The following is a 10,777-nucleotide window of genomic DNA, read 5'->3' as shown; positions in this document are numbered from 1 at the left end:
AGCTACAACTCAAGAACCTCTCTACCTCATTTTCTCCTCCTGGCCCTTAGCAATAATATGATATATCTCCACTCTTACCGAAACAAACCGCGCTCCATTTGACCTGACAGAAGGAGAATCTGAACTAGTCTCAGGGTTCAACGTAGAATATGCTGCAGGGCCATTCGCCTTGTTTTGTCTTGCCGAATATGCTAATATTATACTAATAAATGCACTCACAACCATTCTATTCCTAAACCCCAGCTCACTTAATCTCCCTCAAGAACTCATTCCCCCTACTTTAGCTACAAAAACCTTCCTCCTTTCCGCAGGATTCTTATGAATCCGCGCCTCTTACCCTCGATTCTGATATGATCAACTCATACATTTGCTTTGAAAAAACTTCTTACCCCTAACATAAGCCTTATGCCTATGGCATACCAGCCTTCCTATCTCCTATGCAGGCCTACCCCCCTACCTAAGACACTCAAGGAAATGTGCCTGAATCCAAAAGGGTTACTATGATAAAGTAAACATAGAGGTATACCAATCCTCTCATTTCCTAATTTTAGAAAAGTAGGAATCGAACCTACACTAAAGGAACCAAAATCCTCTATACTCCCTCTATATTATTTTCTAGTAAGGTCAGCTAATTAAGCTATCGGACCCATACCCCAAAAATGAAGGTTTAACTCCTTCCCTTACTAATGAATCCCCAAGCTAAACTAATCTCCACAATAAGCTTACTCCTAGGAACCTCAATCACAATTTCGAGTAACCACTGAATAATAGCATGAGTCGGCTTAGAAATTAACACTTTAGCTATTCTTCCATTAATCTCTAAAAGCCACCATCCACGAGCCATTGAAGCCTCTACTAAATACTTTCTAACTCAAGCAGCCGCATCTACGCTACTTTTATTCTCCAGCATGACCAATGCATGATTCTCTGGCCAATGGGACATCACCCAACTAACCCACCCCATATCATGTATACTACTAACTGTTGCAATTTCAATTAAACTAGGCTTAGTCCCATTTCATTTCTGATTTCCAGAAGTTCTTCAAGGCTCAACTATAACAACATGCCTCCTACTAGCCACAGTCATATAATTTCCACCAACCACACTATTCTACCTAACATCCCCCTCACTCAACCCAGCTCTCCTATCTTCGATAGCTATTGCTTCCGCAGCCCTAGGTGGCTGAATAGGACTTAACCAAACCCAAACTCGCAAAATTTTAGCTTTCTCATCTATCGCACACCTAGGATGAATAACTATTATTCTCAACTATAACCCCAATCTGACTTTAATTACGTTCTATCTATATACTGTAACAACTTCCGCCATCTTCTTCATCCTTAACACAACCAATACCCTAAAACTATCCACTGTTATATCCACATGAACCAAAATTCCATCACTGACCACAATCCTTATGCTCACTCTCCTCTCCCTTGCAGGTCTTCCTCCCCTAACGGGATTCCTACCCAAATGGTTAATTATTCAAGAGTTCACAAAACAAGAACTAACAGTAGTAGCCAAAGCTATTACCCTACTCTCTTTACTTGGACTTTTCTTCTACCTACAACTGGCCTACTGTGCAACCATCACACTACCCCCAAACTTCACTAACTACATAAAACAATGACAAACTAACAAACCAACTAACACCCTAACCACAACCTTTACCTCCTTATCAATTATACTCCTACCACTATCTCCCATAGTACTCGCAATCCCTTAGAAACTTAGGTTATTTAAACCAAAGGCCTTCAAAGCCTTAAACAAGGGCTAATCCCTCTTAGTTTCTGTTAAGGTACACAGGATACTAACCTGCATCTCCTGAATGCAACTCAGATGCTTTAATTAAGCTAGAACCTCCCCCTAGACAGATGGGCTTTGATCCCATAAAATTTTAGTTAACAGCTAAATGCCCCAACCAACAGGCTTCTGTCTACTAGATCCTGGCGCATGTTTAATGCACATCAATGAGCTTGCAACTCAACATGAACTTCACTACAGAATCGATAAGAAGAGGAATCAAACCTCTGTAAAAAGGACTACAGCCTAACGCTTCTACACTCAGCCATCTTACCTATGACTTTCATCAACCGTTGACTATTTTCCACTAACCACAAAGATATCGGCACACTTTACCTTATTTTTGGCGCATGAGTTGGTATAATCGGCACAGCCCTTAGTCTCCTCATTCGAGCAGAACTAGGACAGCCAGGCCCCCTTTTAGGCGATGACCAAATTTACAATGTAATCGTCACCGCACATACCTTTGTTATAATTTTCTTTATAGTAATGCCTATTATAATCGGAGGGTTTGGTAACTGATTAGTACCATTAATAATTGGTGCCCCCGACATAGCATTTCCACGAATAAATAACATGAGCTTCTGACTACTTCCTCCATCCTTCCTACTTCTTCTAGCATCTTCTACAGTAGAAGCCGGGACCGGAACAGGATGAACAGTATACCCACCCCTAGCCGGAAATCTAGCCCACGCCGGTGCATCAGTAGACCTTGCCATCATCTCCCTTCACCTGGCAGGTGTCTCATCCATCCTTGGGGCAATCAACTTTATCACCACAGCAGTCAATATAAAACCACCTGCTCTCTCACAATACCAAACCCCTCTATTCGTTTGATCCGTCCTAATTACTGCAGTTCTACTTCTCCTCTCCCTATCAGTCCTCGCTGCTGGCATTACAATGCTTCTAACAGATCGAAACCTAAACACTACATTCTTTGACCCCGCAGGAGGCGGAGACCCAATTTTATATCAACACTTATTCTGATTTTTTGGCCATCCAGAAGTCTACATCCTTATCCTACCAGGATTCGGAATTATTTCCCATGTTGTAGCCTACTACGTCGGTAAAAAAGAACCCTTTGGCTACATAGGCATAGTCTGAGCCATATTATCCATTGGTTTCTTGGGCTTTATCGTATGAGCTCACCACATATTTACAGTTGGAATGGACGTAGATACCCGAGCTTACTTCACATCCGCCACCATAATTATTGCAATCCCCACTGGCATTAAAGTCTTCAGCTGACTAGCAACCCTACACGGTGGAACAATCAAATGAGACCCGCCCATACTATGAGCCCTAGGCTTTATTTTCCTCTTCACCATTGGTGGACTAACAGGCATCGTTCTTGCCAACTCCTCCCTAGACATCGCCCTGCACGACACCTACTACGTAGTTGCACATTTCCACTATGTATTATCTATGGGGGCAGTATTCGCCATTTTAGCTGGCTTCACACATTGATTCCCACTGTTCACTGGCTACACCCTTCACTCTACATGAGCTAAAGCCCACTTTGGAGTAATATTCTTTGGGCTCAACCTAACATTCTTCCCACAACATTTCCTAGGCCTAGCTGCTATACCACGACGATACTCAGACTACCCAGATGCTTATACCCTATGAAACACCCTATCCTCCATCGGCTCCCTCATCTCCATAGTAGCTGGAATTATACTAATGTTCATTATCTGAGAAGCCTTCGCATCCAAACGGAAAGTAGTGCAACCAGAACTTACCTCCACAAACATTGAATGAATTCACGGCTGCCCTCCTCCCTACCATACCTTTGAAGAACCAGCTTTTGTCCAAGTACAAGAAAGGAAGGAATCGAACCCTCATAAGCTGGTTTCAAGCCAACCGCATCAAACCACTCATGCTTCTTTCTTATGGGTTGTTAGTAAAATCATTACATAGTCTTGTCAAGACTAAATCACAGGTGAAAACCCAGTACATCCTATCCCAACTCCATGGCCAACCACTCTCAATTTGGTTTTCAAGACGCTTCATCCCCTATTATAGAAGAACTTATTGAATTTCACGACCACGCCCTAATAGTCACACTAGCCATTTGTAGCCTAGTCCTGTATTTACTAGCTCTTATACTTATAGAAAAACTATCCTCCAACACCGTCGACGCACAAGAAGTAGAACTTGTCTGAACAATCTTACCTGCCATTGTCCTAATTATACTAGCCCTCCCATCCCTTCAAATCCACTACATGATAGACGAAATCGATGAACCTGACCTCACCCTCAAAGCTATTGGCCATCAATGATACTGATCCTACGAATATACAGACTTTAAAGATTTATCTTTTGACTCTTACATACTACCAACTATGGATCTACCACTCGGTCATTTCCGCCTCCTAGAAGTTGATAACCGCATCGTCATTCCAATAGAATCCCCGATTCGAATTATTGTCACAGCTGATGACGTTCTCCACTCCTGAGCTGTTCCTAGCCTTGGTGTAAAAACCGATGCAATTCCAGGACGACTGAACCAAACTTCCTTTATCACAACCCGTCCTGGAATCTTCTACGGTCAGTGCTCAGAAATCTGTGGAGCCAACCACAGCTTCATACTTATCGTAGTAGAATCAGCCCCTCTAACACACTTTGAAAACTGATCTTCACTTCTAACATCCTAATCATTCAGAAACTATGAAGCAGCACTAGCCTTTTAAGCTAGAGAAAGAGGATTATTCACCCTCCTTAATGACATGCCCCAACTAAACCCCGCACCTTGACTTTTTATCATACTAACTTCATGATTCACTTTTTCTCTTATCCTTCAACCTAAACTCTTACTATTTACCCCAACTAACTCACCCTCCAACAAAACACTACCCACTATAAAAACCCATTCCTGAAACTGACCATGAACCTAAGCTTCTTTGATCAATTCATAAGACCAACCCTCCTTGGAATCCCCCTTATCCTCATCTCGCTGTTATTCCCAACCCTATTACTTCCTTCTCCTGGCAATCGATGAGTTACAAATCGTCTTTCAACTCTTCAACTCTGATTTCTCCATTTAATCACAAAACAACTAATAACCCCATTAAACAAAAAAGGCCATAAATGAGCCCTAATCCTATCATCACTCATAATTATACTTCTAACAATTAACCTATTAGGCCTCCTACCTTACACATTCACACCTACTACCCAACTATCAATAAACCTAGCCCTCGCCTTCCCTCTATGACTTGCCACCCTGCTAACAGGCCTACGAAACCAACCTTCAGCTTCCCTTGGACACCTCCTACCAGAAGGCACCCCAACACCTCTAATTCCTGCCCTCATCATAATTGAAACAACAAGCCTTCTCATTCGCCCTTTAGCCTTAGGAGTTCGCCTCACAGCCGACCTCACAGCAGGACACCTGCTCATCCAACTCATTTCAACAGCCACTACCGTCCTCCTTCCCATTATACCTACCGTGTCCCTTCTAACTAGAACAATTCTACTCCTCTTAACAATTCTAGAAGTGGCCGTGGCAATAATCCAAGCGTATGTCTTTGTACTTCTTCTAAGCCTTTACTTACAAGAAAACATTTAACCCTTAATGACACACCAAGCCCACTCATTTCACATAGTAGACCCAAGCCCTTGACCCATTTTTGGAGCAGCAGCCGCCCTCCTCACTACCTCTGGGTTAGCCATATGATTTCACCACAACTCTATCCAACTCTTACTCCTAGGCCTACTCTCTATAATCCTAGTGATACTCCAATGATGACGTGACATCGTACGAGAAAGCACATTCCAAGACCACCATACCCCTACAGTCCAAAAGGGCTTACGTTACGGAATAATTTTATTTTTTACATCCAAAGCATTCTTCTTCCTAGGATTCTTCTGAGCATTCTTCCACTCCAGCTTAGTCCCCACTCCAGAACTCGGAGGACAATGACCTCCTATAGGAATCAAACCTCTCAATCCAATAGAAGTCCCCCTACTAAACACTGCTATCCTCCTAGCCTCAGCAGTCACTGTCACAGGAGCACATCACAGCATTACAGAGGGCAATCGGAACCAAGCTACCCAAGCCCTACTTATAACCGTCCTATTAGGATTCTACTTTACAGGACTTCAAGTAATAGAATATTATGAAGCTCCATTCTCAATTGTCGACGGAGTCTATGGATCAACCTTTTTCGTCGCCACAGGATTTCATGGTCTCCACGTAATCATTGGATCCTCCTTCCTCTTGATTTGCCTCCTCCGCCTCGTAAAATTCCACTTCACATCCAACCACCACTTTGGCTTTGAAGCAGTGGCCTGATACTGACCTTTTGTTGACATTATCTGACTGTTCCTCTACATAACAATCTATTGATGAGGATCTTGCCCTTCTAGTATATTAATTACAATTGACTTCCAATCTCTAAAATCTGGATCAAAACCAGAGAAAGGCAATTAACATCATCCTCTTTATATTCACTAAACCTTTGATTAGCTCAAATAAATCCAGATTCAGAAAAATTATCCCCATACAAATGTGGCTTTGACCCACTGGGCTCTGCCCGCCTCCCATTTTCAATCCGATTCTTCCTTGTCGCAATCTTATTCCTCTTGTTCGACCTAGAAATTGCCCTCCTGCTGCCCCTCCCATGGGCTACTCAACTCCTCTCCCCCCTCACTACCTTAACATGAACCTCCACAGTCATTCTCCTCCTCGCACTAGGGCTAATTTATGAATGAATTCAAGGGGGCTTAGAATGAGCAGAATAACTTCAGAAAGTTAGTCTAGCAAAGACAGTTGATTTCGGCTCAACAAACCACAGTCCTACCCTGTGACTTTCTCAATGACCTTTCTGCATTTAAGCTTCTACTCTGCCTTCACCCTAAGTAGTCTAGGACTAGCCTTTCACCAAATACACCTAATTTCTGCCCTGCTATGCTTAGAAAGTATAATACTATCAATATACATTGCCCTCTCCATATGACCTATTCAAACCCAAACAACATCCCCCACCTTAATGCCCATTCTTATGTTAGCATTCTCAGCCTGTGAAGCAGGCGTCGGTCTAGCAGTCCTAGTAGCTTCCACCCGAACTCACGGATCAGATCATTTACACAATCTAAACCTTCTACAATGTTAAAAATTATTCTCCCCACAGTCATATTACTCCCCATGACCCTCTTATCTCCTCCAAAATTCCTATGACTCAATGTCACCTCGCACAGCCTCTTAATTGCAACCGCTAGCTTACAATGACTTCCTTCAACCTATTACCCTAGCAAAAACCTATCACCATAACTTGGAACTGATCAAATTTCATCCCCCTTATTAGTTCTATCTTGTTGACTTCTACCTCTTATAATCCTGGCAAGCCAAAATCACCTTCAACAAGTACCTCCCACACGAAAATATATTTTTACCATAACCATAATCCTCACCCAACCATTCATTATCTTGGCCTTCTCAGCCTTAGAACTGATATTATTTTATATCGCATTCGAAGCTACCCTAATCCCTACCCTAATTCTAATCACACGATGGGGTAGCCAACCAGAACGTTTAAGTGCTGGAATCTACCTCTTATTTTAGACACTAATTAGTTCTCTTCCCCTATTAGTAGTGATCCTCTATCTTCACACCCAAACAGGAACTATACACATCACTATAATAAAACTTTCACACTCATCTCTTACAAACTCCTGAACAGGCCTCATATCAAGTCTAGCCCTATTGCTCGCTTTCATAGTGAAAGCTCCCCTTTACGGACTACACCTGTGACTCCCAAAAGCCCACATAGAGGCACCAATCGCAGGATCCATACTCCTAGCTGCGCTCCTCCTCAAACTTGGGGGATACAGCATTATGCGTACCTCAATAATTACAAACTCCCTATTAGACTACCTCTACTACCCATTTTTAACCCTAGCCTTATGAGGGGCACTAATGACAAGCTCCATCTGCCTACGCCAAATCGACCTTAAGTCATTAATCGCCTACTCCTCAGTAAGCCACATAGGTCTAGTCATTGCCGCAACAATAATCCAAACCCACTGATCCTTTTCAGGGGCCATAATCCTAATGATTTCACATGGACTCACCTCTTCCATACTATTTTGCCTAGCTAATACAAACTATGAACGCATACATAGTCGTACTCTCCTTCTAACACGAGGCCTACAACCCCTTTTACCTCTAACAGGAATCTGATGGCTCCTAGCCAACCTAACAAACATAGCCCTTCCTCCTACCACTAACCTGATAGCTGAATTAACTATCATAATTGCACTCTTCAACTGATCCACCTTCACCATTATCCTAACCGGAGCCGCAACTCTACTAACTGCAGCCTATACCCTCTACATACTCCTTATAACCCAACGAGGTCCAACTCCAACCTATATTACAACCACCCAAAATTCAAATACACGAGAACATCTCCTTATAACACTTCATATCCTACCCTCCCTCCTCCTCATCCTAAAACCAGAGCTAATCTCAGGAATTCCCACATGCAAGCATAGTTTTAAACCAAACATTAGACTGTGATCCTAAAAATAGAAGTTAAACTCTTCTTGCCTGCCGAGGGGAGGTTTAACCAACAAGAACTGCTAACTCTTGCATCTGAGCCTAAGACCTCAGCCCCCTTACTTTTAAAGGATAATAGCAATCCACTGGTCTTAGGAGCCATTCATCTTGGTGCAAGTCCAAGTAAAAGCAATGGACTTCCCATTAATCCTCAACACCTCTATAATCTTGACCCTGGCTACCCTCTCTATACCCATCCTACTCCCCCTCCTATCCAAAAACTACCTCAACTCTCCAACAACCATCATACACACTGTTAAAACTTCCTTCATAGTTAGTTTAATTCCCATAATCTTCTCCATCTACTTAAATATGGAAAATACCACTTTCTATTGAGAATGAAAATTTATTGCGAACTTCAAAATCCCTTTTAGCCTTAAAATAGACCAATACTCCTTAACGTTTTTTCCTATTGCACTATTTGTAACATGATCTATTCTTCAATTTACAACATGATATATAGCCTCAGAACCCCACACCACAAAATTCTCTCTTTACCTTCTAATCTTTCTCATTGCAATACTCATCTTAATCATCGCTAATAACATATTCCTCTTATTTATCGGCTGAGAGGGAGTCGGAATTATATCCTTCCTCCTGATTGGATGGTGACACGGTCGAGTAGAACCCAACACCGCTGCACTTCAAGCCGTACTTTACAACCGTATTGAGGATATTGGACTAATCCTCTGCATAGCATGACTAGCATCCTCAATAAACACTGGAGAAATTCAACAGCAATCCTCCCCAAACCAAATATCCCTTCTCCCTCTCTTAAGGCTCATCCTAGCCGCCACAGGTAAATCCGCCCAATTTGGCCTGCATCCATGACTCCCAGCAGCTATAGAAGGACCAACCCCTGTATCTGCCCTACTCCATTCCAGCACAATAGTAGTTGCCGGAATCTTTCTACTTATTCGCACTCACCACATATTATGTAACAACCAAATTGCCCTAACTATGTGCCTTTGTATAGGTGCCCTATCCACCCTATTTGCCGCTACATGCGCTCTTACCCAAAACGACATCAAAAAAATTATTGCTTTCTCTGCATCCAGCCAACTAGGACTAATAATAGTCACTATTGGCCTAAATCTACCTCAGCTAGCCTTCCTACACATCTCTACGCATGCATTCTTTAAAACCATACTCTTCCTTTGCTCTGGGTCTATCATTCACAGCCTTAACGGTGAACAAGACATGCGAAAAATAGGAGGATTACAGAAACTACTCCCTACAACTACCTCATGCCTGACAATCGGAAATTTAGCTCTCATAGGAACACCATTTTTAGCAGGGTTTTACTCAAAAGATCTCATTATCGAAAGTCTTAACACCTCCTATCTAAACACCTGAGCACTCCTCCTAACCCTCGTAGCTACAGCTTTTACTGCAACTTACAGCCTACGTATAGCCCTACTAGTACAAACTGACTACACCCGGATTCCCTCCATTACTCCCATCAATGAAAACAACCCAGCAGTCACAAACCAAATTACTCGCCTTGCTCTCGGAAGTATTATAGCTGGTCTATTAATTACCTCTTATATCTCCCCTACAAAAACCCCTCCTATAACCATACCACTGGTCACAAAAACCACTGCTATCATTATTACAACATTAGGCATCATTCTGGCATTAGAACTATCAAAACTCACATATACCTTCTCTGTCCCCAAACAAAATATCACTATAAACTTCTCCAGCACTCTAGGATATTTTAACCCCCTTATACACCACCTCAGCTCTACTAAACTCCTAAACAACGGCCAGAACATTGCATCCCATTTAATCGACCTATCCTGATATAAAAAATTAGGCCCAGAAGGACTAGCGACCCTTCAACTCAAAGTATCCAAAATCTCAACTACTCTACACTCCGGACTAATCAAAACCTATCTAGGATCCTTCGCTCTATCTATCTTAATTATAATCTTATTTACACAGAACTAAGAATTAATGGCCCCTAACTTACGAAAACATCACCCCCTTCTAAAAATAATCAACAATTCTTTAATTGACCTCCCAACACCACCAAACATTTCCGCCTGATGAAACTTTGGATCTCTTCTTGGCATCTTCCTAACAATCCAAATCACCACTGGCCTCCTACTAGCAATACATTATACAGCGGATATCACCCTGGCATTCACGTCCGACGCCCATACATGCCAAAATGTTCAATTCGGCTGACTAATCCGAAACCTCCATGCAAACGGCGCCTCCTTCTTCTTCATATGCATTTACCTACACATTGGACGAGGATTCTACTATGGTTCCTACCTATATAAAGAAACCTGAAACACAAGAGTTATTCTCCTCTTAACTCTAATAGCAACTGCCTTCGTAGGATATGTCCTCCCATGAGGCCAAATATCATTCTGAGGCGCTACAGTAATTACTAACCTATT

At 42.3% G+C, this 10,777-nt stretch overlaps 1 pseudogene; it reads left to right on the top strand.

Annotated features, from left to right (window-relative positions):
- Window positions 1–298: 298 nt before the first annotated feature.
- LOC127468440 (NADH-ubiquinone oxidoreductase chain 2-like) overlaps window positions 299–10,777 on the top strand; it is a 194,661-nt pseudogene continuing 184,182 nt past the window's right edge.

This window comes from Manacus candei, unplaced genomic scaffold (assembly GCF_025592945.1).
Source record: "Manacus candei isolate 608988 ecotype Guabito, Panama unplaced genomic scaffold, ASM2559294v1 h1tg000015l, whole genome shotgun sequence".
Lineage (NCBI taxonomy): Eukaryota > Metazoa > Chordata > Aves > Passeriformes > Pipridae > Manacus > Manacus candei.
The sequence above is the reverse complement of the archived record's forward strand: the minus strand, read 5'-3'. Positions and strand labels throughout refer to the sequence as shown.